The sequence below is a fragment of the Misgurnus anguillicaudatus genome, chromosome 7, assembly GCF_027580225.2.
Source record: "Misgurnus anguillicaudatus chromosome 7, ASM2758022v2, whole genome shotgun sequence".
NCBI lineage: Eukaryota > Metazoa > Chordata > Actinopteri > Cypriniformes > Cobitidae > Misgurnus > Misgurnus anguillicaudatus.
In genome coordinates this window covers 6,852,127-6,869,494 of record NC_073343.2, presented here as the reverse complement: position 1 = coordinate 6,869,494, position 17,368 = coordinate 6,852,127, and the positions used below count along the sequence as shown (strand labels likewise).

The following is a 17,368-nucleotide window of genomic DNA, read 5'->3' as shown; positions in this document are numbered from 1 at the left end:
TTTATAAGTGTCAGAGAGATGTTTTTGCATGCTGCTTATAAATATACCAGTGGCGATATCTCATAACATGTTTTAATAGTCATGTCGCGATTAAATAAATGATCAATGTCCACATTTAAAAGCTGCGGTGCTTACCTGCAGTTTCACGGTGTTTTCGCGTTCTGATAAGAGATATAGCTCCAGAAAAAAACTAGTGTTTACATTCCTCTTTCCAAGTGTTAATCGTCCACACGATGTGACAAGACATTACTCCCATTAACTTTAACGTTACATCCAAGAGCGCTGATCTTTGACGGAATAATAACTTCTGATTGGGGATTCACAGACTGATTTATGAGCTAGTGAACTAATGAGACACACGGAGAGTGTTTAAAAACAGCGCGTCTGTGTTTTTCCATTCAGAGATGAGCCTGTTTAGGACCTCCATTCACTAGGTGGCGGAATGATACGAAAGGTGAAGCGGTTACTGTGCCGTTATCAGTACAATATCGCATAGCTCTTAGCCAATCAGATTCGAGAACCAGAAAGAACTGTTGTATAATTGAATATTATATTATACAATGTAAAAACATTCCGTAGAAATTACGTACTTGCAGCTGGTTGCCGGTAACTTACCGTAGATTTAAATTTATGTTATTTACTAGCAAGAGTTTGTTCAAAGTTAAATAATATTAAATATTAAACAAGTCTTTATCTTTACAGAATAAAACAATAACATCATCATCAACCTTTTTTGTTTTTTGATTCAGATTTTGTTTCCCAGAATGCTTTGCTTGATGCTGTTATTTTAGTTTTACCCTGTAAAGACAAAGACTTGTACATTTTTAATACATTTAAATCTACGGTAAGTTACTGGCAACCAGCTGCAAGTAACACTGTAATTTTTACGGATTTTTTTTACAGTGATATATAGACCCCTTCAAGGTTTGTAAACATTGAATGACTATCGGGTGCGCGCGCAGCACGGGGTCGAACTGTTCAAACCATTTAGGTTTTATAATTTAATCTAACAGTGCTGAAAAATGATGACTTACCTCAAATGAAGTGAGCACTACAAACACAAGCCTCTTTGATCTTTGCATTGTCCCAGTCTGCACGTTAATTGCTTGCAGACGCAGATGTTGTATTTTTTTGTTTTTGAGATTCTGCATGAATCGCGAAAACTTAACTGAAGACCTGGTGCGATTTTCACAGCCCACGACGTAAGTAGGCATTTTTGACGATACCGAATAATACGCAACTCCATCTGCTGTAATGACTTTTCTGACCCCGACATGCGCAGTGGGAACAGCCTGGTCTCTATATATGGTCTCTGTGATTTCACCAAGTAAGATTTGGTCCTGGATCAACGTTTTTATTAACCAATCAGATTGCCGGATTAGGATTAGTGTGTATGTGTAGTGAGATTTAGGTTTAGGATTGGGTAAGGGGCTTTTTAAAATACCCCTTAAATTTCACACTAATTTGAGGTTTATATATATATATATATATATATATATATATATATATATATATATATATATATATATATATATATATATATATATATATATATATATATGAAAAATGAGAGCCATATATATAATTTTACTAAAAATAATCTTGAAGTAGTCTCTCTTTTTTTTCTGTGGCTGTATATTGTTCAATATTGCCAAACAACATTTTATTGACAGTATAAAATTGCCAAAGATTTAGTAACTTATATGCATACAAATTTAAACACTAATTTACATAATTTAAAGTAATGTATCTATAAAAAAATAATAGTAACATTAAAGAGCACATATTTTATTGCTAAAAAACATTGTTTGTGTATTTGGTATAATACAATGTGTTCGCGTGGTTTATGGTTCAAAAACACATTATTATCCACATACCGTACATTTTTTGTAGCTCCAGATTTCACTCTCTTCCTGAAACGAACTGATTTTGTACAAAACTCATCGATTTCAAAAGCGCTGTGTCCCTGATTGGCTCGCTAATCTACACGTTGTGAATACCTCTGAAGTCAGCCGGAAGTGTGAAGCTCCTTACCATTTTTGAAAGATTCGGTCACAATGCAATGCTAACCGGAGTTAATTTACAGGCTGTGAGTCCGAAGCGGGAGGAATTATGATAATGTCGGTCTTTACTACATCACCAATCACAGGAAGTAAACTCTTGCCTACAATCCGTGTGTTTGTCATAGTCCAAGAAAAGAGATTTACGTTGGAGATGATAACTCGCTTCATCGTTAACTTTGGGGTTTGTACCTTTTGCAAATGTATTAACACACACACCAAAAAAAAAAATTAATATCGTGAATCGGACCATTGGTGCTCTTTAATATAAAACTAAAAATAAACATGGCTTATGTTTCACTACATAAATGTTTCTAATGTCTCTCTCTCTCTCTCTCTCTCTCTCTCTCTCTCTGAAAGTAAGTTGATCTGTTGGCACTAGGATTGAGGAGTCTTCATTTTCTGGAAGGACCTGATGCATGTTGGTCCAGCCCTTCACGTCCACACACACATCACAGAGTCTTGGTGTCACATTTAATATTTCACTCAGCACAGACTTGCAAGCGCGCACATACTCAAAGAGCACATGAGCTGCATGTTGGCAGCAATCTACAGTGTCTCTCTTTCATCTCTCTCTCTTTCTTTCTCTCCTGTTCTTCAGTTGATCTCCCATCGGACTGATGTCCTGTTTATTATTTCATTTTTATTCCTCTAGATCTTCTCTTCACTTATTTAACATGGACTCTCTCTCTCTCTCTCTCTCTCTCTTTGTGTGTGTGATAAAAAGATAAAAACATGAACATGTTTGTGTTCTGTTTATCTTCTTTCCCTGTTCTACTACTAAATGTCTAACCAACTGTCTGTCCATCAGTGTTTCATTATCTCTCTGCCCGTCTCTCTGCCTCCTCCCCTTTCTTCTCCCGCTCTTTCTCTATCTCTCTCTCTCACTCTCCACTATCTCTCCACACCCATTCTGGGGAACACCAAGCAAAAGAAGGCGAGTCTTCTGGAACACAGTTCACTGAAGTGCGTGCGTGAGCTTACCAGCATCTCTCTCTTAAACAAACAGCATCACTGGATCTTTAATGGACTTCACCACCTGGTTCATGTGGATCGGAGTGGATGATGGAATAAGGGGGGACTCTCAGGGAGTCTAAGAGGATCAGCGTTCCCAAAATGAGTGAAGACGCCAAAGAGAAAAGTAGCTCCAAACCAGCGCACCGCAAGAAGAAAGGAAAGAAGGTAAGATGTAATTGCAATATTTTCTGCTGTGGTTATTTTGCCTGTTGTTTGCTCATGAGCTTATAGTGAATTGATAAAGCAATATTAGATACTTTAAATCAACGAAGAGATGACAAATCAATGGACAGGTGTGTGCCTGCTTTTTTATTGTTTTTTTTATTTTTTGTATTGATCCGTATTGGCGTTTCTATTGATCTTTAGATTGCTACACCAAAGCAAACTCTACAGTTATTTGTGTTGACTGTCAATCATAGCATTCTTTTAAATCTTTATTTACATTTTAATTTGTGTTGCTTGGTTAAAAAAAAATAATAATAATAAATTTGTTGGGCGTGCATGCATTTGGGTGCGTGTTTAACCGTGAGCCATGTTTTCTTTGATGGCTGTTGGTATGCTGTCAAAAGAAGGTTAGTAGAGGGTGTGGTTTAGTTCAAAAGGTTGACGGTGCCTGACAGTTAAACAGTTTTAGGTAGGTTCGGTCTTTGAATATTTGTGTGCGTGTGCGAGATGAAAGGACGTGCAATTCGTCATGGATTCACGACAGCACGGCCATCAAACCTGAGAGTTAGGAAGATGAATTTAAGTTGTGTTTACGTGTCCTGTGAATACTTAAGTGAGTGCAAGTTTGTGCGTGCATGTTTACGACTAAGTGCGGTCATGCGTGTCACCATATACGAGTTTGTGAATTGTGGAATGCAGAGTGATTGACAGCTCCCATCATGCAGTATTTGAAGAATTTGCGAACAACATTAGGACACCAAAAAGTGCTTTAGACAACAACTGTGAATGCACTACGTAATAAAAATATTGAACTACAATAGCGTTTTAACATCATATGCAAAGCTGACTTTTACGGCAACACTCCTGGCATGTATTTGTGCAGTTTGATGTCTGACAGTAATACTTTAAAGCTGTTTTCTTGGCTTTGAGGTTGATGGTATCTTTAAGCCCCCAAGGAACACACACACACCCTTACACTTATACACACCTCTACAATTAAAGGATTTTAATCTCTCTACCATTGGCTCCTCCATTTTTGGCTATGCTTTCGTGTGTTTGTGAGTCATATAGCGCCTAGAGATTCCTTTGTTGAGATGTTTAATAATTACAAAACATTAAAAAACTATAAGCATTTTATACACAATAAAGTACACATGTGGCCTTGTTTGGAAAAAATTTTGAAGTTTGATTTCAATTATTTATTTCACTTTAATTTAAATCTTGGTCTTACTCGTTTAATATAAAATATATCAGGGCTATATTTTTACTGAAAATATTTTCTTTACATTATGTATGATGATTATGTAGAAAATGGGTTTTCACAGGCAGGGTCACATAGTTATTTACATAAAACAGTTATGTCCTCAGTAATTTTGAATGGGATGTAGTCTTCAATCCTTAAATGCAAAAACAGAAGCCAGAAACAAAACCGGGCTATTAGTTTAAAGTATATTTCATTACCCTGCAGACAGGCATCATTTCCCCCCGCTTTTAGTAAAAGGTTTTGGCAAAGAAAGGCATTTTTGTGAGCGATTTAATGGTTTGCGAGTGTATGTGCGTGTGTTGGCCTGCTTTGTTACTACACTGTGAGATAACCATGTGTTAATGATTGTAGTCATGGAAACAAGAGAAAGAAAGAGAGATTGAGACAAGACAGACCGACACAAAGACATAAACCAGCGGTAGCCATCATCAGAAGCATATTTTTATATGTTGACGTCATGCTCTTCACTTTGAACTGTTATGTTCAGTTTTAGTTTAAATTTAGAAACTGATGTTTATTAAGGCATTCAGAACAATCAACAGATAGACAGCATCCCATGTCTTTTGTCGCTATGGTGTTACCCAAGATCACACAGCGATGTTGTCTGCTGTCAAATTAAAGAGTAATGAAATTGAAGGGGGGTTCCAAAAATTTTTATTTTTATTTTAAAAGGTAATTAAAAAAAAAGTATATATATATATATATATATATATATATATATATATATATATATATATATATATATATATATATATATATATATATTATAACTTATTTTTATAGACTACACTTTTAAAAATAAAGATTGCGAAAAATGTCTGCCCAGTCTCATGTAAATGCGTATAAATAGCACAAAGTGTGAAAACTCGTGCAATACATATGCCAAATTCCAATTTTGCGTGCATATGATACGCCAGTCTTTCCTGTTCACTTAATACGGCGCATCTTTTTGTGTCGTTTTATGTATTGGTTTCTAAAAAAATTTTCTGTTTCTTAAACCATTTCGTTTGGGTTTGGGGTTAGATTTAGGATTTGCTTTCGAAGGTTATTTAATCTATGGGTTTCTCCATTTTTTTGTCTTTTTGTATGCAATGGTCGCTTGGAGTTGGGGTTAAAATTGGGTAGGGGTTCGACGGATCACAAAACTCACGGTTCGGATCACATTACGTTTTTTGAGGCAAGGATCGGATCATTTTTCGGATCAGCATAAAAATGGGTGGGAAAAATCTAATAACAAAGAAATTACAACATTTAAAAAATAACAAATTTGCACATTAAGTATAGATCTAAAATCAGCACAAGGTACAGAAATCGAATTAAATAATCAATAACACTGTCTTTGCTGTATGAATTTAATATAATTATAATTTTTTAGAGCTACAGAAGTGATTTTCTCTTTGTCTTGGGCTGTTTGATTAACATTAATGACACAGACTTAAGTAGGTTAATTGAGGTTACTGTCTCTTTAAGATAAGCACGGACTAGTTTCTGCCTAATCTATACATACACTTAAGACATAAACAAATGTTTTTATTAGAAAAAGAATACTGTGGAGATCATTTTGTTTGTATGTGTCCTTGTCAAGAAGTTTGCTTGCTTTTTGAAACATGTCTGCACTTTAACACGCGCAGACACAGAGACGGGGTGCGAATTGCAAACGGCGGAGCATAAACAGTCGCTCCACATAAAACGTTACATTGTTTTTCATTGCTGTATTTACCAAATTGACTACAGTATGAGACATAGCAGCGCAACTCTCTCTAAGGTTTGTACATCAATAGTTCTGATCTTTGAAGGGATAATCACATCTAACTGGAACTGGACCAGACACATTCAACAGCATGTGCGTCTGTGCGTACAGAAAACTGTTTAAAATCACTTGAATGTTAACATTTGCAAGCTTTTGAAACACGTGCGAATGATAAACTTTCCCTATTTTAATTTGCGTATGAATCCGCGAATCGCATGCGAGACGAACCGTGGGTCATGATCCGTCACAGCACTAGAATTGGGGTTTGGTTTAGGATGTCATTTTATGTAACAAAAAGTTGTTCTAACCCCAAACCAAAGCAACAATAGTAAAAAAATTGAGAAACCAATACATAAAATGACACAAAAAGATGTGCTGTATTAAGTGAACAGGATGGACTGGCGTATCATAAGCACGCAAAATTGGATTTTCGCATATGTATTGCACGAGTTTCACACTTTGTGCTATTTATACGCATCTCCATGAAAATCTTTGTTGTCTTGCTATACATTTAACATCCACAAAACCTAATCCTAATCCCGGCCTCAGGTAGGTTGACCATACGTCCCATTCTTCCCGAACGCATCCTGGCCAGGATTTCGGGTTCATCTTCTGGAAGTCGTATTTGTCGAACGCATACGTCATAGAGGATTACTATTATTATTACAGAAAAGCAACCGTTACATTTAAGGTAAGAATGAAACTACGATTGTATGTCTTAGTTATGTTTTTAACTGAATGGCGTATGCGGTCAACAAATTTGACTTCCGGAAGACGCACCGAAATACTGGCCAGGACGCGTCCGGGAAGAATGGCAGGCATGGTCACCCTACCTCAGGTCATTCATAAATACCAAAATCCGACAAAATGAATCGGACGATGTGTTTCACATTCAAACTTGGGTCCCTTGTGAGTACTTGGACCTGAATACAATCCGAATGTGGCAGTTATATGGATCACAGCGTGACCTAATATTCAGTTTCATTTTTACATCATGACTTTCATTTCTGCAATGTTTCATGCATCTTTAGTGATTTTGCAACTGTTTACTACTGTTACTGCCTTATCCAATAAGGTGGATTTTTGGTTTTTGCCACTATGTGGTTTTGTCATCTGTATGTGGCATGTGCGTTAATCTTTGTGCGCCCATGTGTTTGTGTACATGTGTGTGTATGGGGGGGTTCACTGTGTGTGATGCTGGCATCGGGTGTGGTGCTTCATTTCTGCCACCATGTCTTTTTTGCCTGGCAAACACGCAGTGACTTCCAAAGATGATGAGCGTTCTGATGGCAACACAGCTGTGCAGTCTTCAGCTGAAAAGATCAGCAAATCAGACCCCTCCAGGCAGAAAGAGTAGACTTGCCAGAAGAGAAGTGAAGAAAAAGAGGGAAGAAAGAATGAAAGGAAAAAGCACATATTTTAGAAAGATATGGATTAAGAAAACAGCTTCTTGATGAAGGCAAAGAGATTCAGATCCTGATGCTGACTGAACCCATGGGAATAAAAAAAAGTGAGGACGAGTGTCAAAGTGAGGGATGATGTAACCTGGGGCGAGGGCGGGGGGGTCTTAGTCTGAATGGAGACTACGTATTTAAAGGGGCTTGGGGCACTAAATCATAGCAGAGCTATAGAGAAACTGTTGCCATGGAGCTTCGAGCAGAGGAGGGTGAGGAGAAGGGCAATACATCAGTCTGCTAAACTGCACATGCGCAGACACATGCTGTATGTTCTCACGTGCACATCAAGCCACAGATGTGTTGGCGTGCACATCATGCACTTCGAAGCAACATGCATACATTTTCACTTTGCTAAATATAACTGCACAGAATTCTTTTGCATTTGTTGACTGGAAAACCTAAATCTTTATTATATTTAATATTTGAAAAACAGTTTATCATCCTGTAAGTAAATGCAGGATGTTTGCAATTAGAAACCTTGTTAATTTATCTGTATTTGCTATATAGCTCATCCAATTTAGAGTCAGATCCATCAGTTTTATAATGCATATTTAAAGCCAGGCCATCAATAATAGATTTCTACATTTCGCTGGTGTTCCTCAGGTAGGCCAGTAGAGTACATGTAGGTTAAAAGAGAATCTTATACTCGAGCCAAACCTTCTCTATCTCTCTCTCTGTAATCGTAATCCTGCTACTGAGCAAACAGACAGATTTTCTCAGCTTCTCCGATGTCTGCAAGGGAATCCAACACACATGGTTCCAAACTCCAGTCCAGAAAAATATAGAGCAGCTGAAGGACACCCCAAGACAGATTATAGATGACAGAAACTGTAAACCTGTCATAGAGAAAGAAATAGATATAGAGAGAGAGAGAAAGAGAGAGAGAGAGAGAGAGATGTCAGACCCCATGCTGAACAGAGTGGCACATGACAAGTCTAGAGGACTGATATATTTCCCCTACCTTTCAAGCTATTGAGCGGATGCTAATTAATATTAATAAACATAATTGATTAGAAATATATTTTTTTCTACACAATCAGTCTCATAGTGCACTCATCAAGTGCATTGTGAAATCATGCACTTGTACATACAGAATTAAATGAAGTACATACTACTTGACTGCTGCAGCAGTAGGCTACTTTACTTTCTTGTATGGCATGTGTGGGTGCAACATGAATATGTTTAGGACATAATACATCTGCAATGTTTTCTATGTCATGTGAGCTCTATGTTTCTTCACTAAGGATGTAATAAAAACAACCAAGAAAATAATTAAAACATATTATGGGGAATTTTATAATGTGGAATTTTTTTTGGTACCTATACTGTATTACTTGATCAATCTATCAAAGTTTTCCAGTATTTTTAAATTCAAAAACTTTTTAATTGGATAGCTCGGCTTCCGTGCCCTCATGGGATATAAAAGTGTTCATCCTATGCAAATTGAGAAGTCTCAGCAAAAGCAGTAGACCATAGTGAGGTTTTGGACATACTAATTCCGAACATAGAAATTTTGCAGGAATTTTGGACAAAAGGCAATAAGCCACAAGAGCCTGTGCATTACAGTTGTAGTTTATTATCCGATAGGCTCTCTGCACAGGTCAAAAAGACATAGTATTAAATGTACTAAAAAATATACACCTAAAGGATTATCAGGAACACCATACTAATACCGTGTTTGACACCCTTTTGGCTTCAGATCTGCCTTAATTCTACATAGCATTGATTCAACAAGGTGCTGAAAGCATTCTTTAGAAATGTTGGCCCATATTGATAGGATAGCATTTTGCGGTTGATGGAGATTTGTGGGATGCACATCCAGGGCACGAAGCTCCCGTTCCACCACATCCCAAAGATGCTCTATTGGGTTGAGATCTGGTGACTGTGGGGGCCATTTTAGTACAGTGAACTCATTGTCATGTTCAAGAAACTAATTTGAAATGATTCAACTTTGTGACATGGTGTGTTATCCTGCTGGAAATAGTCATCAGAGGATGGGTGGTCATCACATGGTGGTCATAAAGGGATGGACATGGTTATAAACCATGCTCAGGTAGGCTGTGGTATTTAAACAATGCCCAATTGGCCCTAAGGTGCCTAAGGTGTGCCAAGAAAACATCCCCCACATCATTACACCACCACCACCAGCCTGCACAGTGGTAACAAGGCATGACAGATCCATGTTCTCATTCTGTTTACGCCCACTCATCAGACCAGGCAAATTTTTTGGTCTTCAACTGTCCAATTTTGGTGAGCTTGTGCAAATTGTAGTCTCTTTTTCCTATTTGTAGTGGAGATGAGTGGTTCCCGGTGGAATCTTCTGCTGTTGTAGCCCATCCGCCTCAAGGTTGTGCATGTTGTGGCTTCACAAATGCTTTGCTGCATACCTCGGTTGTAATGAGTGGTTATTTCAGTCAAAGTTGCTCTTCTATCAGCTTGAATCAGTCGGCCCATTCTCCTCTGACCTCTAGCATCAACAAGGCATTTTCGCCCACAGGACTGCCACATACTGGATGTAAACCCTAGAAATGGTTGTGCGTGAAAATCCCATTGTGAAATACTCAGACCGGCCCATCTGGCACCAACAACCATGCCACACTCAAAATTTCTTAAATCCTTAAAACCTTTATTTCCCCTTCTGACATTCAGTTTGGAGTTCAGGAGATTGTCTTGACCAGGACCACACCCCTAAATGCATTAAAGCAATGTGATTGGTTGATTAGATACTTGCATTAATGAGAAATTGAACAGGTATTCCTAATAATCCTTTAGGTGAGTGTACTTAAAATTCAATTGAATTTTTTTTTTGACCTGGGTGTGGATGCCAAGCAATGAAACAACTTGGCACATCAGTGTAAAAAAGCTTCGATCTGTTTTACAAAAAGTTTGACAGTTCATCATAATATAGACAAGTGGAAGGTTAAGAGCTGTTGTAGTACTGTGTGCAAATTTACATTTATCTGATGTGTGTGTGTGTGTGTGTGTGCATGCATCTATTAGGAAACAACAATATGTAGTATTAGCTGCAACAGTGTGCTGATGAAGCATTTTGGCTACTGAGACTGCTTCTCATTTGGTAAATCAGCAGTGAAGCACTTTGGCCCAGATCACACACATACTGTAATTCTGCTTGCATTGTCTGCAACCTCCTTGTACAGGCCGTACTGCAAATTTAATTTTAAACACTTCTCTTCGGTATTTAAATACACTTCCCCTGACACACTCCAGTACAGGAAATTATTTATTCATTTTTAAGTATGTATACATTACGTGCATAAGTATACATACTGTATAGCTTACTTTATATACATATCTGAGTGAGTATATGTCAATATTCGACTGTATCTATACCTTGCACCTCTTACAGTGTTATTTTACCCTGTACATTATTGCTATAAGCACATTTACAGTATAATAGCGGGTACTTACAAAAAGCAAGTTCCTTTTTATCAATTTACATTAATTTGTTATTCTTCTACATTAACTTACAACATAATGTCTTTCTGGAATGACCCAGGGATAAGTGAATTGCTCACTGGCACATTGGGAATAGGGGAGGTTTTAAAAGGTTTAACCTTCGGTTACTAGCAAAAATCATTATAACCACTAATCTTCAACCGCTCAACAATTTGTGAGAAGAGTTTTAAACAGACAAAGTACATAGTGTTAAAAATGTAAGAAATAAAAGATAATTATACTGTAGGTGTGTTGACATAATGTACCCGCACACCTTACAGCTGTTATTGACGGATTCATTTCATGCTTTAACTTAATGGCTTCAGTAGTTTAAATACAGTGTGTAACACCTTTACCTGGTTTTCCATTACACACCCTGTTTATTCAAACCAGGCAGCACTAATAACATAGCTGTTTGTGCCTTTATAATGAGTTGTTTTGATGCACACTTGCTCCACCAGTGTCGGGCTCACGTTTTCAGCCTGCCTTTGTGTGGTCACTTTAAATTTGTATATTCTACATTCATATTTATGCATTTGTTAGATGCTTTTATCCAAAGTGACTTACAGGGCATTTACAAGATATACATTTTTTATCAGTATTTGTGTTACCTGGATTTGAACCCATGATCTTTTGTGCTGCTAACGCGCAATGCTCTACCACTGAACTATACAGGAGCACAGAACTATAAATCTATAAATCAGAACATGTTTGAGTTTATTGGGAATGGATATAGCACAATGTGCGTGTGTGTGTGCTGTGGATGTAGGCGTGATTTACTTCATTTATTTCTACTATGATGGCGAGAAGGTGCAAATGAAACACCCTTGGAGGTTATAGACACACCCCATGCATAATGGTTATATCGTAGCATTCATAGCTATGATTGTGAATTATGTGAAATCGAGTGTTGCAGTGTCAGAAAAAAATTATCCCATAGCTGTCTGGGGTGTCAAAAGGTTAATTTTTGTGGTCATATTAGTAACTCAGAAGTACATATTAGTACCAAATGTATACATATCTGTACCTAAATGGTACACATTAGGACATTTTTTAAGTGTACCGCCCCAGCGACAACTTGGGACCAGTCTAGAGTATGCAAAACCTGTTGACTAGTATGAAAGTCAAGGTAGCTCAGACTTTCTGGTTAACTGCTGTTAACGTAATCTGTGTGAACCTTTGGTTCTGTTGCAGTTATTGCTGTAATAATGAACAAAATTCAGACATTGAGTGTTTAATATTTTCTCCTTACCGTACTAAATTAAAACAGTAATATAATTTATGATATGAACTGTCGGGTCTAAAGGAAAATCAGCCTAAAAAGCCAGAAAGCTTTGTTTACCTTGTTGTTGTGTTGCGGGAGTGCAGCATGCGAAACTAATGAAAACACAAAATGGAGTTTAAATATAATGAGCTCTTAATGAGCCAAGTGGCCAAATAAATTTGAGAAAACAGTAGAGTGGAAGTCGAGGCTGTAGCAAAAACACAGAACAGAGTTTAAAGGGGAAATTTGACTTTTTCCACGTTTAAGTGCTATAATTGGGTCCCCGGTGCTTCTGTCAACCTAGAAAATGTGATAAAGATCAACCCAGTACCTTAGTTTTGGTAAACCAAGCATGTGAAAAATAGATCATTGAAATTTGGCACCCCTTGTGATGTCAGAAAGGGATAATACTGCCCTCTAATCTGCACTATCCAACCACGGCACTGCCATTTAGTGCAGAAGTCAGCTCATTTGCATTTTAAAAGACACACCGAAAAATCGCGTTTCACCGAAAAAATTTCGCTCACACCAAAGTGTGTGCCACAAAGTGGCAATTTTAACATGCTATAATAAATGATCTATATGGTATTTTGAGCTAAAACTTCACATACATACTCTGGGGACACCAAAGATTTATTTGACAACTTAAAAAAGTCTTGTGAAATGTCTCCTTTAACACTTAGGCCCCTATTTTTAACAATCCAAGCGCATGGTCTAAAGCACATTGCGCACAGTCTAAAAGGGTGTGTCCGAGTCCACTTTTGCTAGTTTATTGACGGCAAAGGGTTGTTCCTATTCTCCTAATGAGTAATGGGCGTGTTTTGGGCGTAATGTTCAATAAACTAATGAGAGTCTTATCTTTCATTCCATTTAAAAGCTAGTTGCGTTCACGCCAAGGCCAATTGCCTATTTACATGGCGGGGTTTGTAAAAAGAACTGTAAGCAGAGAAAGAAGACAACCGATTGATGTTAAAAGGTTAAGGTGATTTTATTTATTGAAATGGTTATTTTGTAATTAAAGCTTTGGTTCTCTTTAAACATTGTTATTTCAGTAATTGAGTAATAAGTAAAATAAACAATGTTTTAATTGCTGAAAAGTATGGATGCATGATCACTGTAATCTCACAGAGTGTTTTACAAGAATAATTTACAAATTTGCACAAAAAAAAAGGTTTGCATAAAGTAAAAATACTTTATTTGTAACAAACAGGAGATATAGAATTAATTTACAAACAGTGGAGAGGCGTTTTAGCACTCGGACAGCACCCTGAGTATTTTTTTTTTATATTACTTAAAGGATTAGTCCATTTTCTTAAAAGAAAAATCCAGATAATTTACTCACCACCATGTCATCCAAAATGTTGATGTCTTTCTTTGTTCAGTCGAGAAGAAATTATGTTTTTTGAGGAAAACATTGCAGGATTTTTCTCATTTTAATGGACTTTAATAGAGCCCAACATTTAATACTTAACTCAACACTTAACAGTTTTTTTCAGCGGAGTTTCAAAGGACTCCAAACAATCCCAAACGAGGCACAAGGGTCCCATCCAACGAAACGACCGTCATTTTTGACAAGAAAAAAAAAATACACTTTTAAAGCACAACGTCTCGTCATGTAGATCCGGTCATGATGCGCCAGCTGACCCCACGCAATACGTCATGACGTCCAGAGGTCACAGAGGACGAACGCGAAACTCCGCCCCAGTGTTTACAAGTGTGTTGAAAGAGGACCGTTCCTACGTTGTTGTATGTCAACTGATACTAATTAATGTCTTTGTGTCAGTTTATTGTTTAAAATGGTCCGCAAATGTCCGTTTTATATATGTAACACGTGACCTCCCTACGTCACTACGCATTTACGTTAGGTCGCGCTGGACCGGACCTAGACAAAAAGTTGTGGTTTAAAAGTACATATTTTCTATTTTTCTTGTCAAAAATGACAATTGTTTCGCTAGATAAGACCCTTATGCCTCGTTTGGGAGTCCTTTGAAACTCCGTTGAAAAAAACTGTTAAGTGTTGAGTTAAGTATTAAATGTTGGGCTCTAATAAGGTCCATTATTAATTGAGAAAAATCCTGCAATGTTTTCCCCAAAAAACACAATTTCCTCTCGACTGAACAAAGAAAGACATCAACATTTTGGATGATATGGTGGTGAGTAAATTATCTGGATTTTTCTTTTAAGAAAATTGACTAATCCTTTAAGAATGGTTCTCATCTCACTATATCCAAAGGTACAAAGTCATCATATACAATAAATAAAATATAAATAAATGCAATATTAGCACTCTTAAAAGCAGAAACATAATTTATATCCAAGAAACTCAATAATAATCTTTTACATTTTAATCATTTATTTTATTATATTTTGAAAAAAACGTTTGTATGCTGCGCATCCATGTGTGTAAAAAGCAAATATCCGTTGTCATCCCGTTTATTGGAGCATATTACTAATGCACTCTTTAAAAACCAAAAACAATATTGCGTCGCTGACTTTAGAGGAAGTTTTAATTGGTCTTAATTGGTTTTAAATGGTGTTGCCTCACAATAGCAACACGCCCACACATGCGCCCGAACACACCTCGTTTCCGGACCAGAACCACAACCATTCAGACCATGGGCGCACAAATGGGCACAAATGCATTTGCTATTTAAACAACGTGATGCTAAATGCAAAATGATAACTGCGTCTTGTCCCTGTCCCACCCACATAATAGTTCCGATGCCTATGGTGTAACAACAGTGACATGCAAAAGGCAAAATCATACTGTAAGTAAAGACTTCCAAACATTAGTTGCCTTAACTTTTATTATCAAGTGAATGTTTGTTTGAAGAAAACAGATGGGAAAGCCCACACAGAGATCTGATCTCACCATTATCAAATCAGTCTGGGATTTAATGAAAAGATATGACAGATGCTACATGTAAAAGTGACAGTCAAAGATGTAGTGAGAGAGAATAAGAGTAGCAGAATAAAATTATGCTGAAAGAAGATTTAAAGGTTTTACTGTAGCTGACTATAAAAGAAGAAATGCCTATATTTCACTTCTCACTCTCTTGCCTCAATCCACCATTTGGCCATATTCCATCACTTAGCATCTCAAACCAAGTGCACAAATATTTCAGCCATCGATCACACCCATAAAGTGAAGAGAAGTTAGAGGAAAAGAAATGGCAGTGCTAATGGTGTATTATGTTGGACTAATGAGGAACTCCCACACGAGCAAAAAGGGTTACATAAACACGGTTTGTGCATGCACACAGCACTCCTGTACTGTACTCTACTTCAGTGGTGTAGTGGTGCCTGGAGAAGTGGGTATACTCTTAATTTATGCCCCCATTTTTAAAAGTAGAAGTGGGTATACTCCATGCCATCCAATACGAAGTGGGTATAACTGCGTATACACTGCACTACACCACTGCTCTACTTACTCTACGTTACAAGAAACCCTCAGTATCTCCTCTGTCAACACAGATGCACACATTCATGAACGTCCAAATGCTCGCAGACACTTACATTCTGGTGGTAATGGAGCTTTTAGGAGAGGGCCGTAACTCTTCATCTTTCTTTGAGCTTTTTGTGCGTATGTGCATGTCAGAGATCGAATAGCGTTAAGTGCCAGAATGTGGCTTTGAGTGATTAGGCGTATACCCGGGAACAGAAAGAAAAATCGTAATGTTCAATATGTCAGTATGAACATCACATTGACCCATTATGAATGAATCACTGGCAAATGTTATTCACTAAAAACATCAGATTTTGTGCCACCAAGTCACAGATGGAATGAAAATGTATGGGTTTTAATTTAGGTTTACACAACGTCACAACTTTGTTTTGCCTTTGAGCTATGATAGAGCCAGTCTCACAAAATTATGTACCTATAGTCACGTAATTTTTTTATTCTTTTTCGTGATACTGTCACGAATTTCCACGTTTTTTTGTGATCGTATCACACATTTCTGTTTATGTGTCATTGTCACGTATTGGTTACTCAACTGCTTTTTCCTATTTTCAAACCATTTTCGTTTCGGTTTAGGGTTAGATTTGGTATTTGCGTTAGGATGTCACTTTAAAGGTTCTGTATGTAGTTTGTCTACTTAAACTAATCACTTTTCAACTGCCTGTGTGTGAAGTGGTTGCAATCTCACATTAAAATGATCCACTTTGCGGGTTTTGCCATTTCCTCTGAATTTTTTATTTTATTTTTGTGTGAAAGTGCCGGGTTGGATTTTGCGCGCTCCCGAGCCTCTCTCCTCGTCTACTGACTTTGCACTCAAAAGCGACGACACTGCAACATGTCTGATAACATTAAGAAACGACCTGCTCCCAGCACAACACAGACTCCAACACAAACTCCACATATTGTTAAGAAAAAAAATTATCTGCTGAAGAACGTAAGGCCAAACGTGAATCGGATCAACTTCGGACAAAAACACGGAGTTTGTTGCGTGCATCCGATTTTTAAGTCTTTAAAGGCGCACAATGTTTGAAAAACGCTTTGGAAAAGGAGACGAGCCGACTACCAAAACACACTTGTAGCCAATCAGCAGTAAGGGGCGTGTCTACTAACGGACATCCTTGCCGGGGTTGCGTATGTGTGGGGCGGGTCTTTTAAAAGAAGGTCCAGATTCTATTGGGGTAGGGCCGTGTTTGTTTAGGTGATTTCAAATATCAACATTGGCTTTCAAACATTGTGCACTCCGCCTTTAAACTTGTTAAGTCTGACATTGATGGAAACTGAGATTATACAGTGTGACATGGACTTAACTACGATATTGTTTACACAGTGTGGCAAGCAACAATCCTAAAGGACTATTTAAAATCGCACAGTGTATTTACTGTAATACTGAAATTGTTCAGTGTAGTTCACTAACCGTTTCGTTATCTTACCGTAAATGTACCTATGTAACACCACATTAAATAGGCTAAATGCAG

General features: G+C 37.4%; 1 long non-coding RNA gene across 2 annotated transcripts in view; it reads right to left on the bottom strand.

Moving 5' to 3' along the window:
* The window catches only part of LOC129417529 (uncharacterized), a 93,771-nt gene that overhangs the window by 20,923 nt on the left and 55,480 nt on the right, over positions 1-17,368 (bottom strand). Inside the window, exon 3 of one of the 2 annotated variants that reach the window (XR_008635788.2) lies at positions 8,371-8,549. This is a non-coding gene — a long non-coding RNA (uncharacterized lncRNA). Of the gene's footprint in view, positions 1-6,912; positions 8,550-17,368 lie in introns of those variants that run through there. The other variant, XR_008635787.2, reaches the window with a different exon arrangement.